We start from the raw sequence: 12545 nt of genomic DNA on the forward strand, positions 1-12545 counted from the left end.
GCAAGTTAAGGGGCGCCCAACTCTTGAGCACCTCCTCTTTATTTTCGTGCATGGATCACTAGAAAAGGGTGCACAATATGTACCCTAAAATCCATGAAAATTCTAAAAAAAATTTGGATAAATTCGATGCAAAATTGAAAGAGTTTTGGATTTCTAAAACTCTATCTCATAGAATTCGAAATCCAAACTTATTCCTTTTTGATTTGATCCAAACCACCTTCCATGTAAGAAAGAAGAGAGGAAACCTTTTGTGAACGTGGGAGAGACCTGGGAGAGGACTTTTGTCACACAAAATAAGTGGAGATTGGCGTTGAATAAGAGAGAGGGTGTGGGGAAGGCTTATGTGGCGCAAGGTGGAATCCTAGTCTTACTAGGATTCTATCTTATGACTTGTTTTAATTTGGTTTTCCAAACCAAATCAAATCAAAATTAGATCAACCTAATTAAAATAGGTCTTAACCCAATTAAGAACCTAATTTAATCAGATTAAATCTGATTTAATTTTCTAATCAAATTAGAAATTAGATTGATCCAAGTCCTAGTTGAACTAGGAGTAGTTTTTCCTTGCACTTGGCTTATCCAATAAACCAATTGGACTTGATCCAATCAAGCTCAAAATAAATCTAATTAAATCATATTTAATTAGACTTAATCTCAGCCCATTGGCTTAATCAAATTAAGCCAATTAACAATCAAATTGCTAATTGATCCTCCTGCAATACTTGCACTGGGTTAAATGTCAATCGTATTGATCATTTAACCCTAGAATGATTCTAATCGTTGATCAACCATCCGATCGGATCATGAACTCTAATGTGTGTGACCTCATAGGTCCGAACCTAAGCCGATAGCACAGAAATAAATTCCTGTACCAATCAAAGTGACCATCTAGCAATGGTACCCGACGATCGGATAGGTCGAATGTGTAGAACAACATCCTTAGAACCCATGTGGATATAGTTTTCATATAATTCATCCCCTTGACCAAAATGATCATAGGACACCCCAGAGTTCAACTGTCAACTCTGATTAGGTTGTCCACATTGTATTTCAAAATATCAAATCCATCTGATGGATTACTCTGGCCAAGATTTTGCTAAATTGAAATACAGCGACTCATTCTTCTCCAACTCTTGGAGTGGTCAATCCCATCTCGATCACACTCTGACTTCGCAAGTACTTGACTGTGCCCAGAAGCCTTTCGTCCCTGAATTAGAAATTCAGTTAGTCCAGTACCAAAGCACAGTGAGTTGCTTGCAAGTCACTGAGGCGATCTCAAGTCTAAGGGACAATTATACCTATATCCCATCAGAGACATTCTCGACAGCAGAATGCTCTGGAGTTGGTCACGTTCAATGATGATGTACCCTTACATCTCACCTGTATGACATACCAGTGTCTCCACACTCCTTGGTTAAGAGGACAACCAACCCATATGGCCTACAGCGACCTATGCTCGATAGAAGCTGTCGTCCTTATTAACAGCCTATCATTTGATCGTGAACTGTTTTAAGGACTAATCGATAAATCCTCTCTTTATCGAATCTAAATAGTCCTAAGGACTTCATCATAACAACGGAGTTCATTAGAAGATGAAAGCTTATGATGAAGATGCCAAATATATTTTATTTATTAACAAATCAATTACAATACTTGATTGCTCAACCGTCAACAGCTTGACGATTGGCTTTTGAGACATATTTTTCAACAACTCCCACTTGTCCTAAAGCCACTCGACACAGTATCTAATACCCATCTTCGACTTGTGGTTGTCGAACTCCTTTATTGCCAGGGCTTTAATGAAGGGGTCGGTCAGGTTCTCCTTTCCGTCGATCTTCTGAAGGTCGACGTCACCTCGATCCACGATCTCTCGGACCAGGTGGAAGCGATGCAAGATGTGCTTCGTCCGTTGATGTGCTTTGGGTTCCTTCACCTGAGCTATGGCACCAGTGCTATTGTAGTAGAGCAGGACTAGACCATCGAGGGAGGGTGCTACTCCGAGCTCGGTGATGAATTTCCTTAGCCACACAGCTTCCTTCGCAGCATCCGATGCTGCGATGTACTCCGCTTCACAAACAGAGTCTGCCACAGTATGCTGCTTGGAACTCTTCCAGCAGATGGCTCCACCATTCAGAGTAAAGATATAACCCGACACGCTCCTGCTGTCATCATGGTCAGATTGAAAGCTAGAGTCTGTAAACCCCATAAGTTTCAGATCTGACTTGCCATAAACCAACCTTTGGTCCTTAGTATTTCTCAAATACTTAAGGATGACTTTAACCACCTTCTAGTGATTTTCTCCAAGATCAGATTGGTATCTACTCACTACTCCTAGTGAGTATGCTACATCTGGTCTTGTACATGTCATGGCGTATATGATAGATCCCACGGCTGAAGCATATGGGACTCTACTCATACGCTCTCTCTCTTCAGGAGTTGTCGGACAATCCTTCTTAGAGAGAGAAATTCCTTGGCCTATCGGTAGATAGCCCTTCTTGGAATTCTCCATGCTGAACCTCTTCAGCACAGTATCTATGTACATGGACTGGGATAACCCAAGCATCTTTTTAGATCTATCTCTATAGATCTTCATCCCTAGAATGTAGGATGCTTCACCCAAGTCCTTCATGGAGAACTGCGATGACAACCAAACTTTTATTCCCTATAGTGCGGGGATGTCATTCCCGATTAAGAGAATGTCATCCATGTACAAGACAAGGAATACCACAACTGGACTATTTGCCCATTTATAGATGCAGGGCTCTTCTCCATTCTTAATGAAGCCATACGTTTTGATCACCTTATCAAAATGCATTTTCCAACTCTGAGAAGCTTGCTTCAGTCCATAAATGGATCTCTGAAGCTTGCACACCTTGGACTCATCTGTGGATGTAAACCCCTCAGGTTGTATCATATACACCTCTTCAGTCAGCTCTCCATTCAGAAAAGCTGTCTTTACATCCATCTGCCAGATCTCATAATCCAGATGGGCAGCTATTGCAAGCATTATCCGAATGGATTTGAGCATTGCCACAGGGGAAAATGTCTCGTCATAGTCAATACCATAACGTTGATGATACCCCTTGGCGACCAGACGGACTTTATAGGTCTCCACCTTTCCATCTGCGCCCCTCTTCCTTTTGAAGACCCATTTACACCCAATGGGTTTAACCCCTTCAGGTGGGTCAACCAATGTCTATACATCGTTGACCTTCATGGATTCCATTTCGGATTTCTTGGCTTCAAACCATTTTTCGGAATCAAGTCTCTACATTGCATCCATATAGGTGATCGGATCCTCATTATTCTCATCAAGTTCGATGGGATCACCGTCTCAAACCAAAAAATCGTAGTATCTGTCCGGCTGACATGGTACTCTACCGGATCGTCTTAATGGTGCAGGTATATTGGGCTCTGGATCTGATCTAATCATATCCAACTCAAGTTCAGCTATTGGTATCGGTCCTTCTACCTGTTGAACTTCATCAAGTTCAACCTTAAAGGCAACGGTTCCTTCACCAAGGAACTCCTTTTCTAAAAAGATTGCCTTAAGACTGACGAACACTTTTTGTTCATCAGCATGGTAGAAAAAATATCCTTTTGTCTCTTTGGGGTACCCTATGAATGAGCATTTGTCAGACCTAGGTCCAAGTTTGTCTGTGACTAATCGTTTGACATAGGTCGGGCACCCCCAGACCCTAAGGTGTGAAAGTACTGGCTTACGCCCTGTTCATATCTCATATGGAGTCTTAATTACAGACTTACTTGGAACCCTATTTGACAGATAACAGGCCGATTCGAGTGCATATCCCCAGAAGGATATCGGCAAGCTAGCAAAACCCATCATGGATCAGACCATGTCTAACAGAGTCCGATTCTTCCTTTCAGATACACCATTATGCTGTGGTGTTCCTGGAGGAGTTCATTGGGAGAGAATCTCATTCTCTCCTAGATATGTGAGAAATTCACTAGAAAGGTGTTGCCCAGCTATGCAACCCAAGAGGGGGGGTGAATTGGGTTTCTAAAAATTTTAAGCCCAACAAATAACTTATGAAGAACAAAACAATGGCTTTAAATCAATATTAATTATCTAAAGTAGTATTGCAAGGATATAATAAAGAAATAAGATAAAGCGATAAAGCACACCACAAACACAAGGATTTATAGTGGTTCGGTGCTAACCTTGCACCTACATCCACTCCCCAAGATCCCACTTGGGAATTTCAATCCACTATCCTTTGTATTCAACCCGAATACAAAACGTCGGAAACTCCGACACTAGCTATCCCAAGCTAGAATACAAGACGTCGGAAACTCCGACCCTAGCTATCCCAAACTAGAACACTTGTTTCCCGGGTACAAGCAAACCCAAAACACTCCGATTTCAGGTTCGGATCAACCTTTCCTTGTTTTGGAAATCCTCCAAAAACAAGAGCAAAAACTCACAAAGAGTAAGAATATTTAGAGCACAGATGAATACAATAACAGCTCCTTAAATGAGCAAATATAACAATAAAAGCTTTACTCAAATGAAGAACCCCTTTTTCAGATTTTCTCAAGATGAATGAACGGTTGAACGCTTGAGAAGAGGTTGATTGTTGATTGAAGATCTCTTGAAAGCTTTGAACGATCTCTAGATCAAGGTTGAAACGATAGGCGTGAAGAATTCTCTCCTTGAAAGATCTTCCTTTTCTCTTTCACAATCTCTCTGGTATATTGTGGATCCTCTCTCTTTTTCTATATGGATATTTCGTTGATCTCAGGCTTTTTCTTGCAAATTTCGGATCCTCTCTTCTGTTCTTCTCTTTTTCCTCTCTTTTCTCTTCACATTTGATTTCACGTTTGATCCGCTATTTAATCTGCAATTTCTTTCATCATTTAAAGCATTTTGTAGCATTAGAAGCAAGAGAAAATAATTTAGGCAGATAAAGAGCCGTTAGAGGATTTTTAGGAAGCATAAATGGCAATTAAAACGGGCAAAAAAATAGCCGTTGCTGACATTTCCCGTCGCAGGGGTCGACTCATGAGTCGACTCATGCTTCAGGAGTCGACTCATGAGTCGACTTCTGTTGCAACAGCCAAAAAATGAGTTTCTGCAACTTTTGGCCTAAAACTGCAGGGGTCGACTCATGGGGGTCGACTCATGCCTGGGGGTCGACTCACAGGGTGTGCCAATCAGCTCATTGCCATGAGTTGACTCACGGGTTGACTCATGATTTTCAAACATGCATAACTTTCAAAATACAAGTCCAAAATCAATGAAATTTTCACCATTGGATCACAAATCTTTTGTTCTACCAAATGATACTATCAAATAAGGATTTTAGCAAAATTACGATTTTGCCCTTGAAGAGCATAAAGCCTTTTTCAATTTAAAATATTTGTATCCCTTCAATCTGCTTTGTAATCATCAAAATCAATCTAGGAGCAACAATCTCCCCCTTTTTGATGATGACAAAACATATGAACAAAAATATTTATGTTAATGCATTAATTTCAAAAGAATCCATTATGGGTGTATATGCTTGAAAAGAGTATGATTCTTTTGGTATGTAATATAAATGCAAAAATAGTTTGTCCATTTTCTTAAAGATTTGAAAAGGGTATTAGATCATTTTGAGTTCAAGATATTTCAGAGCAAGAGAAGATAAATAACTTTTTCTATGTATCAGAGCAAAAATAATTTTTACAATGATATCAGAAAAGATTTTATAATGAATCAGAGCAAGAAAATTTTTAATGTATCAGAGAAAATTTCATACAGTATCCGAGCAAATGTTATAATATTTTAGAGAAACCTTCACACTGTATCGGATCAAATGTTATCATGTATCAGATCAAGTTGAAAGAAATTGTAGGATGAATCAGAGTAAAACAAATTTCTTATTGATGTCTCAAGGTGAGTAAGATTTCAAAAGCAAGTTTGAATATCAGAGCATATATATAAAAAATACTTATTTGCATTGTACTCATGATTTTGCTTTTGATGGATTAAAGTTCTGTCTGATACCAAATTTCTCTGTCTGATACCAAATTTCGATACCAAAATTTCTCAAAGTTTTGTTTAATCTTTCAATGCTTGTTTTTGTCTAATTTCTCCAATATTTGTTTAATTTCTTCAATATTTGTTTTAATTTAATTTCTCCCCCTTTTTCTCATAATTTAGGGTTTTGCTTTTTGTCTAATTTCAATTTTTGTTTAATTTTAATTTCTTCCCCTTTTTGACATCATCAAACATAGTTAACTCTTTCTTTTCCTTTTCTGAAAATATTCTTTAATTTCTTCCTCTTTAGAGTTTTTCACAGATGTTTGCTCCCCCTTAATATAGCAATTATCAATAGCAAACAACAATAAGGAGAAGATAATATTTCAACAGATGTATCGGAGATTGAAATATAACCAAAATATAATCATTACAAAGAGGTAGAAATATAGGTAAAAGATGATTCCATTAAAATCATAATTATTTCAATACATAAAATTCAACCAGCTAAATGTCAATACATGGCCCCAAGGTATAGATCCTAGAACAAGATACTAACTCCTAGAACCTAGTAAAGATCAAGATAAGTCAATGATCAAGACAAATCATGGATCGGAGTCATCAGATATGGTATGAGAAGATGATGGATCAGAAGTGCGTCCTCTACCCCGTCTGCCTCTGCCACGAGTAGGAGAACGAGATGAACTGGGAGGCTGAGAACGCTGAGATACTAGGGCTGATATCATGAGTCTGATAGAATCAAGTACGTTCAGTGCTCTGGAAACAGATTGAAGTAGAGCAGTGAACTGAGTGGTAGCATGCTCACTCGATCCTCTGATCTCTTTCCTCAGTAGCTCATATCCACCTTCTAATGCTCCTCTGAGCCTTCCAGCCTCTGCAGTGAGGTCTGTGACCTCAATAGTAGACTCCTGTGGCTGGGGATGGGCCAATGCAAGGACTTGCCCCTGCAAGTCAAGAACTCTGCCAGTAAGTCTCCAGACGATATCCTCAAGCTGCTGTATCCTGACGGACTGATCTAAAATCATCTGAAATATAGTAGAGATGTGGGGAGTAATGGTCTGATCAGAAGAAGTAGCTCCAGGTGCAAAAGAAGTACTACTCCACTGGCTAGACAACAAAGAAGCCACACGCTGAGATATATGCTCGATCTGATCGTCAGCCAGTCTGAACTCTGAATGAGGTGCTCTGCTCTCTGGCTGATACACTGGTGTGGGCATCCTAGTAAACTCAGAAGGGCCAGCCTCAGTATCATGAATGAACTGGGTATCTGGTGAAGCTGCCCTGAAATCATGTACAGGAGAAGATGGACCTTCTTCTTCTACTCTGCCTTCAGTTCTGTCTTCAGCTCTTTCCTCAGCTCTCTCCTCAGCTCTTTCTTCAGAGCCCTTGATCCAACCACCAACAGTCTTTGTAATTCCCATTCGGTGTAGGCTGTGTTGGTTGAAAGTGTCCACATGTGAGAGCTTGGTAGGTGTCTCCCCTCACAGCTAACTCCAAACCTCCTAAAAACTCTAGTAAGGGCCATACCATAAGGCAAGTGTGCCTTGGATCTGTTCAAAGTTTCTCTCATGGCCTCTATCATAAGTGTAGGGAGGTTTAGGGGGGTCTGAGTGATGATATGAAACATGACACATACATCTCTGCCAGATAGTAAGTCATGTCTACCACTCCTAGGAAAGAATAGTTTTGTCACAATCTGATGCAGGACCCTCATCTCAATGGACAGTAGCTTTGCTTCCAATTTGTTTAAACTTCCTGAAAAATCTTCTCCTAAGATAATTCTGATCCCTTCTTCTTTAATTGGGAGTTCCATATATGAGTATCCTTCACTAGGCAACTGAAGTATCTCTCCCAATATCCTAGAATCCAAACAGATGTCAATCTCCTTTACAGTTGAAGTCACAGACCCGTTTCCATAATTTAGGTTCTGGTAGAACTCTCTGACTAGATCAACATAGGTGACTTCCTTAAGAGAGCAATAAAGTTCCCATCCTTGATTTTTGATCTTGGTAGCAAAAGTAAAGCCTTCTTTCTCAAAGAACCGAAAATCTATATTTTTCCCGGTTTCTACTTTTCTATCAGAAAGAAGATTTACACTGGGGCTTATGGAGGGTTGAGAGGGACCTTGAGCAGGTACTGAAACTGGATTGGGAACAGTGGAAGACTGAGCATGCCTTTTCTTTCGGACAATTTCCTCAGGCTCTCGGATTGATTTCCTTCTTTGGGGAAGTTTCATCTTTGGAGCCATATCCAATAAGGTAGCAGACAAGAAGACTTGAATTCAGTGGAGGAGGGATCACAAAAGAGTAAAGAAGAATTTTGGTGGAGAAAAGAAGTGGATTTTGAATGAACGGTGAAGTTCTAGGGCACGTTCCACCCGCGCCTAACACTGCGAGAAAGCACAGAAAAATCCTTTTCAAGGAGGCGATTTTTGGTGGAGAGGAGGAGGGAGAATTGCCTCGAAATTAATCCTTGGATTTGGAGCAAAACAGAAGTTTGGAGAGGATGGCTTTCGGAAGAAGAACGACGAGAAGATGAGTCATCTCATAAACAGGTTTTCCCGATTTAAAAACAATGAACCCGATGGAAGTTGGTGGGATTAACAAGTTTGCCATTGAGTCGACTCATGGGGGTCGACTCATGAAGTTCAGAAAATCAGGAAAAATACAAATAAATTCCAGAAAAATTCAAAATTTTGGGAGAATGAATTTTGCTCAATGATAAGTTTTTAGAGTGATAAAACTGAGCTTTTGGAACTAGGATAGATGTTGAAAATTGAGCTCTAAGAGTTTTTGACATCTATTCTTTGGAAATTGAGAAATTTCAGATAAATGGATCTAGAATTCCTAGATTTCTCCTAATTTCACAGAATCTTTCCTCACTAAGGGCCTTTGTAAAGATATCAGCTAATTGATTTTCAGTGCAAACATATTCAAGAATTATATTTTTGTTTTGAACATGTTCTCTTATAAAATGATGTCTTATTTCAATATGTTTAGATCTTGAGTGTTGTATTGGATTTTTAGATAGATTTATAGCACTTGTATTATCACATCTTATTGGTGTTTCATTAAGTTTGATTCCAAAATCTTCGAGTTGTTGCTTAATCCACAAGATTTGAGCACAACAACTTCCGACTGCAATGTATTCGGCCTCAGCCGTAGACAGTGCTACCGAATTTTGTTTCTTGCTAAACCATGAGATTAGGTTAACTCCAAGAGATTGGCAAGTTCCACTTGTGCTTTTTCTATCTAATTTACATCCAGCAAAATCAGCATCAGAATATCCTAACAAATTAATTTGTGAGTCCTTAGAGTACCATAACCCTATAGTTTGTGTACCATTTAAGTATCTAAGGATTCTTTTAACAGCATTCAAATGAGATTCCTTAGGATTAGATTGATATCTTGCACATAAGCAAACACTAAACATGATATCAGGCCTACTTGCAGTTAAATATAATAATGAGCCAATCATACCTCTATAGTATTTTAAGTCTACGCTTTTACCTTCATCATCCTTGTCAAGCTTACATGAGGGACTCATTGGTGTGCCAATTGGTTTGCAGTTCTCCATTCCAAATCTTTTGAGTAGTTCCTTGGTGTACTTGCTTTGGGTGATGGAGATTCCCTCTTTTGATTGTTTGATTTGGAGTCCGAGGAAGAAGGTGAGTTCTCCCATCATGCTCATCTCGAACTCTCCCTGCATAAGCTTAGCAAAGTCTTGACAAAGGGATTCATTGGTAGACCCAAAAATTATGTCATCAACATAAATTTGTATAATTAGCATATCATTTTGGTTTCTTTTAATAAATAGAGTTGTATCCACATTGCCTCTTGAGAAACCATTATTTAGTAGAAATTTGCTTAGCCTTTCATACCATGCTCTAGGTGCTTGTTTTAGACCATATAAAGCTTTATTTAATCTAAAGACATGATTGGGAAAAGCATGATTTTCAAATCCAGGGGGTTGTTCTACATATACTTCTTCAGAAATATATCCATTTTAAAATGCACTTTTAACATCCATTTGAAATAGTTTGAATTTCATAAAGCAAGCATAGGCAAGTAGAAGTCTAATGGCTTTTAATCTAGCAACAGGTGCAAAGGTTTCATCAAAATCAATTCCTTCTTCTTGATTATATCCCTTAGCAACCAGTCTTGCTTTATTTCTAATTATATTTCTATGCTCATCTAATTTGTTTCTAAAGACCCATTTTGTGCCAATTATTGAATAATCTTTAGGTCTTTTCACTAAGGTCCAAACATTATTTCTTTCAAATTGACTGAGTTCTTCTTGCATAGCATTAATCCAGTTATGATCATTTTCAGCTTCTTCAAAAGTTTTAGGTTCAAGTTGAGATACAAAAGCACAATGATTAAGTACATCTCTAAGTGAAGAACGTGTTTTTACCCCATGCATAGGATCACCGATAATTAATTCCTTAGGGTGGTTGTGAACATACCTCCATTCCTTGGGTAAGTCATTTGTACCTTGAGGTTGTTCTTGAATTTCTTCACCTTTCTCATTTTGTTCATCTTCTTGATTCTTGTCTTCTGGAGTTGCTGAATCTTTCAGAGTGATCTCCTTCATACCTTCTATTAGTGGATCTGCATCATCAACACCCTCATTCTTCCTTGAAGGAAGATCGTTAGATTCATCAAAGACAACATGTATGGACTCCTCAACTACTAAGGTTCTTTTGTTGAATACTCTAAATGCTTTACTAGTGGAGGAGTAACCTATAAGGATTGCTTCATCTGATTTTGCATCAAATTTACCAAGTTTTTCTTTGCCATTATTTAATACAAAACATCGGCAACCAAAAACATGAAAATAGGCAATATTTGGTTTTCTTCCTTTCCAAAGTTCATAGGGGGTTTTCTTTAAAAATTGTCTTATTAAAGCACGATTTAAAATGTAACATGCTGTGTTAATAGCTTCCGCCCAAAAATATTTTGGAAAGTTGCTTTCACAGAGCATGGTACGGGCCATTTCTTCTAAGGTTCTATTTTTCCTTTCAACTACCCCATTTTGTTGGGGTGTCCTAGGAGCAGAGAAGTTGTGGCCAATTCCATTTTCATCACAAAAATTTTCAAAGTCATGATTTTCAAATTCTGTTCCATGATCACTTCTAATATTTTGAATTGAAAACCCTTTTTCATTAGTGACTTTTCGATGAAATTTCGTGAAATTTGAAAAGTTTCATTTTGTGAGCTAAAAAGAAAATCCAAGTAAAACGAGAGTAATCATCAATTAATACAAATCCATATCGTTTTCCTCCTAGACTAGTGGTTTTAGTTGGTCCAAATAAATCCATATGTAAGAGCTCTAAAGGTCTAGAAGTTGAAATAGTGTTTTTGGATTTAAATGATACTCTAGTTTGTTTACCTAATTGGCATGCATCACAATTCTATCCTTTTCAAAATTCAATTTTGGCAAACCGAGAATTAAATCCTTTTTGATTAATTTTGAAAGAGAATGCATGCTAATATGTGCAAGTCTACGATGCCACAGCCAACTAGTCTCATTTATTTTAGCATTTAAGGAAACTAGGCATTGCATGTCTAATTTAGTTAAATCATTCAAGTCTACCATATAAACATTGCCATGCCTATGTCCTATAAATTTAATGCCATCGTTAATAGGACTCGTCACAATGCATACAGATGATTCAAAACTTACTTTATACCCTTTATCACAGAATTGACTAATGCTAAGTAAGTTATGCTTTAAACCTTTAACAAGTAAAATATTCTCAATGTATTTGGAGGGAGTGATACCAATGTTACCTATCCCGATGATCTTTCCTTTGCCATTATCTCCAAAGGTGACCATCCCTCCATCCTTAGCATCAAGCGTGATGAATTGTGATTCATCACCAGTCATGTGTCTCGAGCATCCGCTGTCAAGATACCATTTCCTGTTTCCTTCTTGGGATGCTAGACACACCTGCAAGCACAGATCAAGTTTCTGTCTTAGGTACCCAAGCTTTCTTGGTCCTTTCAGGTTAGTCAGAATGGTTCCTTTTGGAACCCATATTTTCTTTGTGTTTGCATATTTGTTAATAAGACATGTGTATGATTTATGTCCTATTCTTCCACATTTAAAACAAGTAATATTTGTAGGCTTTTTGCTTGAATAATTTGCATAAATATCCTTCAAAAATTTTGTTTCTTCAGGGGTTTATAACCAAGTCCAGCCTTATCATATATAGCTTTCTGATTATCAAGGATCATATTTAGCTTGTTTGAACTTAAGGTGAACTTATCTACTATAGATTTCAGCCTGTTAATTTCATCCTTAAAGTTTTGATTTTCTTGAATCAATGTGAATTTTTCAATTGAAAGAATTTCAGCTTGTTTCACTAAGGACTGATTTTTCAATTTCAGCTCTTTGTTTTTCTTCCCTAGTTTCTTTAATTCATCAATTGAATCATAGAAAGCTTCATGCAATTCTTCAAAAGTAAATTCACTAGTGGATTCAGAAGTTACCTCATTTTCATGTGCCATCAGGCACAGATTGGCTTGTTCGGTTGAGA

Source organism: Elaeis guineensis, chromosome 5, assembly GCF_000442705.2.
Source record: "Elaeis guineensis isolate ETL-2024a chromosome 5, EG11, whole genome shotgun sequence".
Taxonomy (NCBI): Eukaryota; Viridiplantae; Streptophyta; class Magnoliopsida; order Arecales; family Arecaceae; genus Elaeis; species Elaeis guineensis.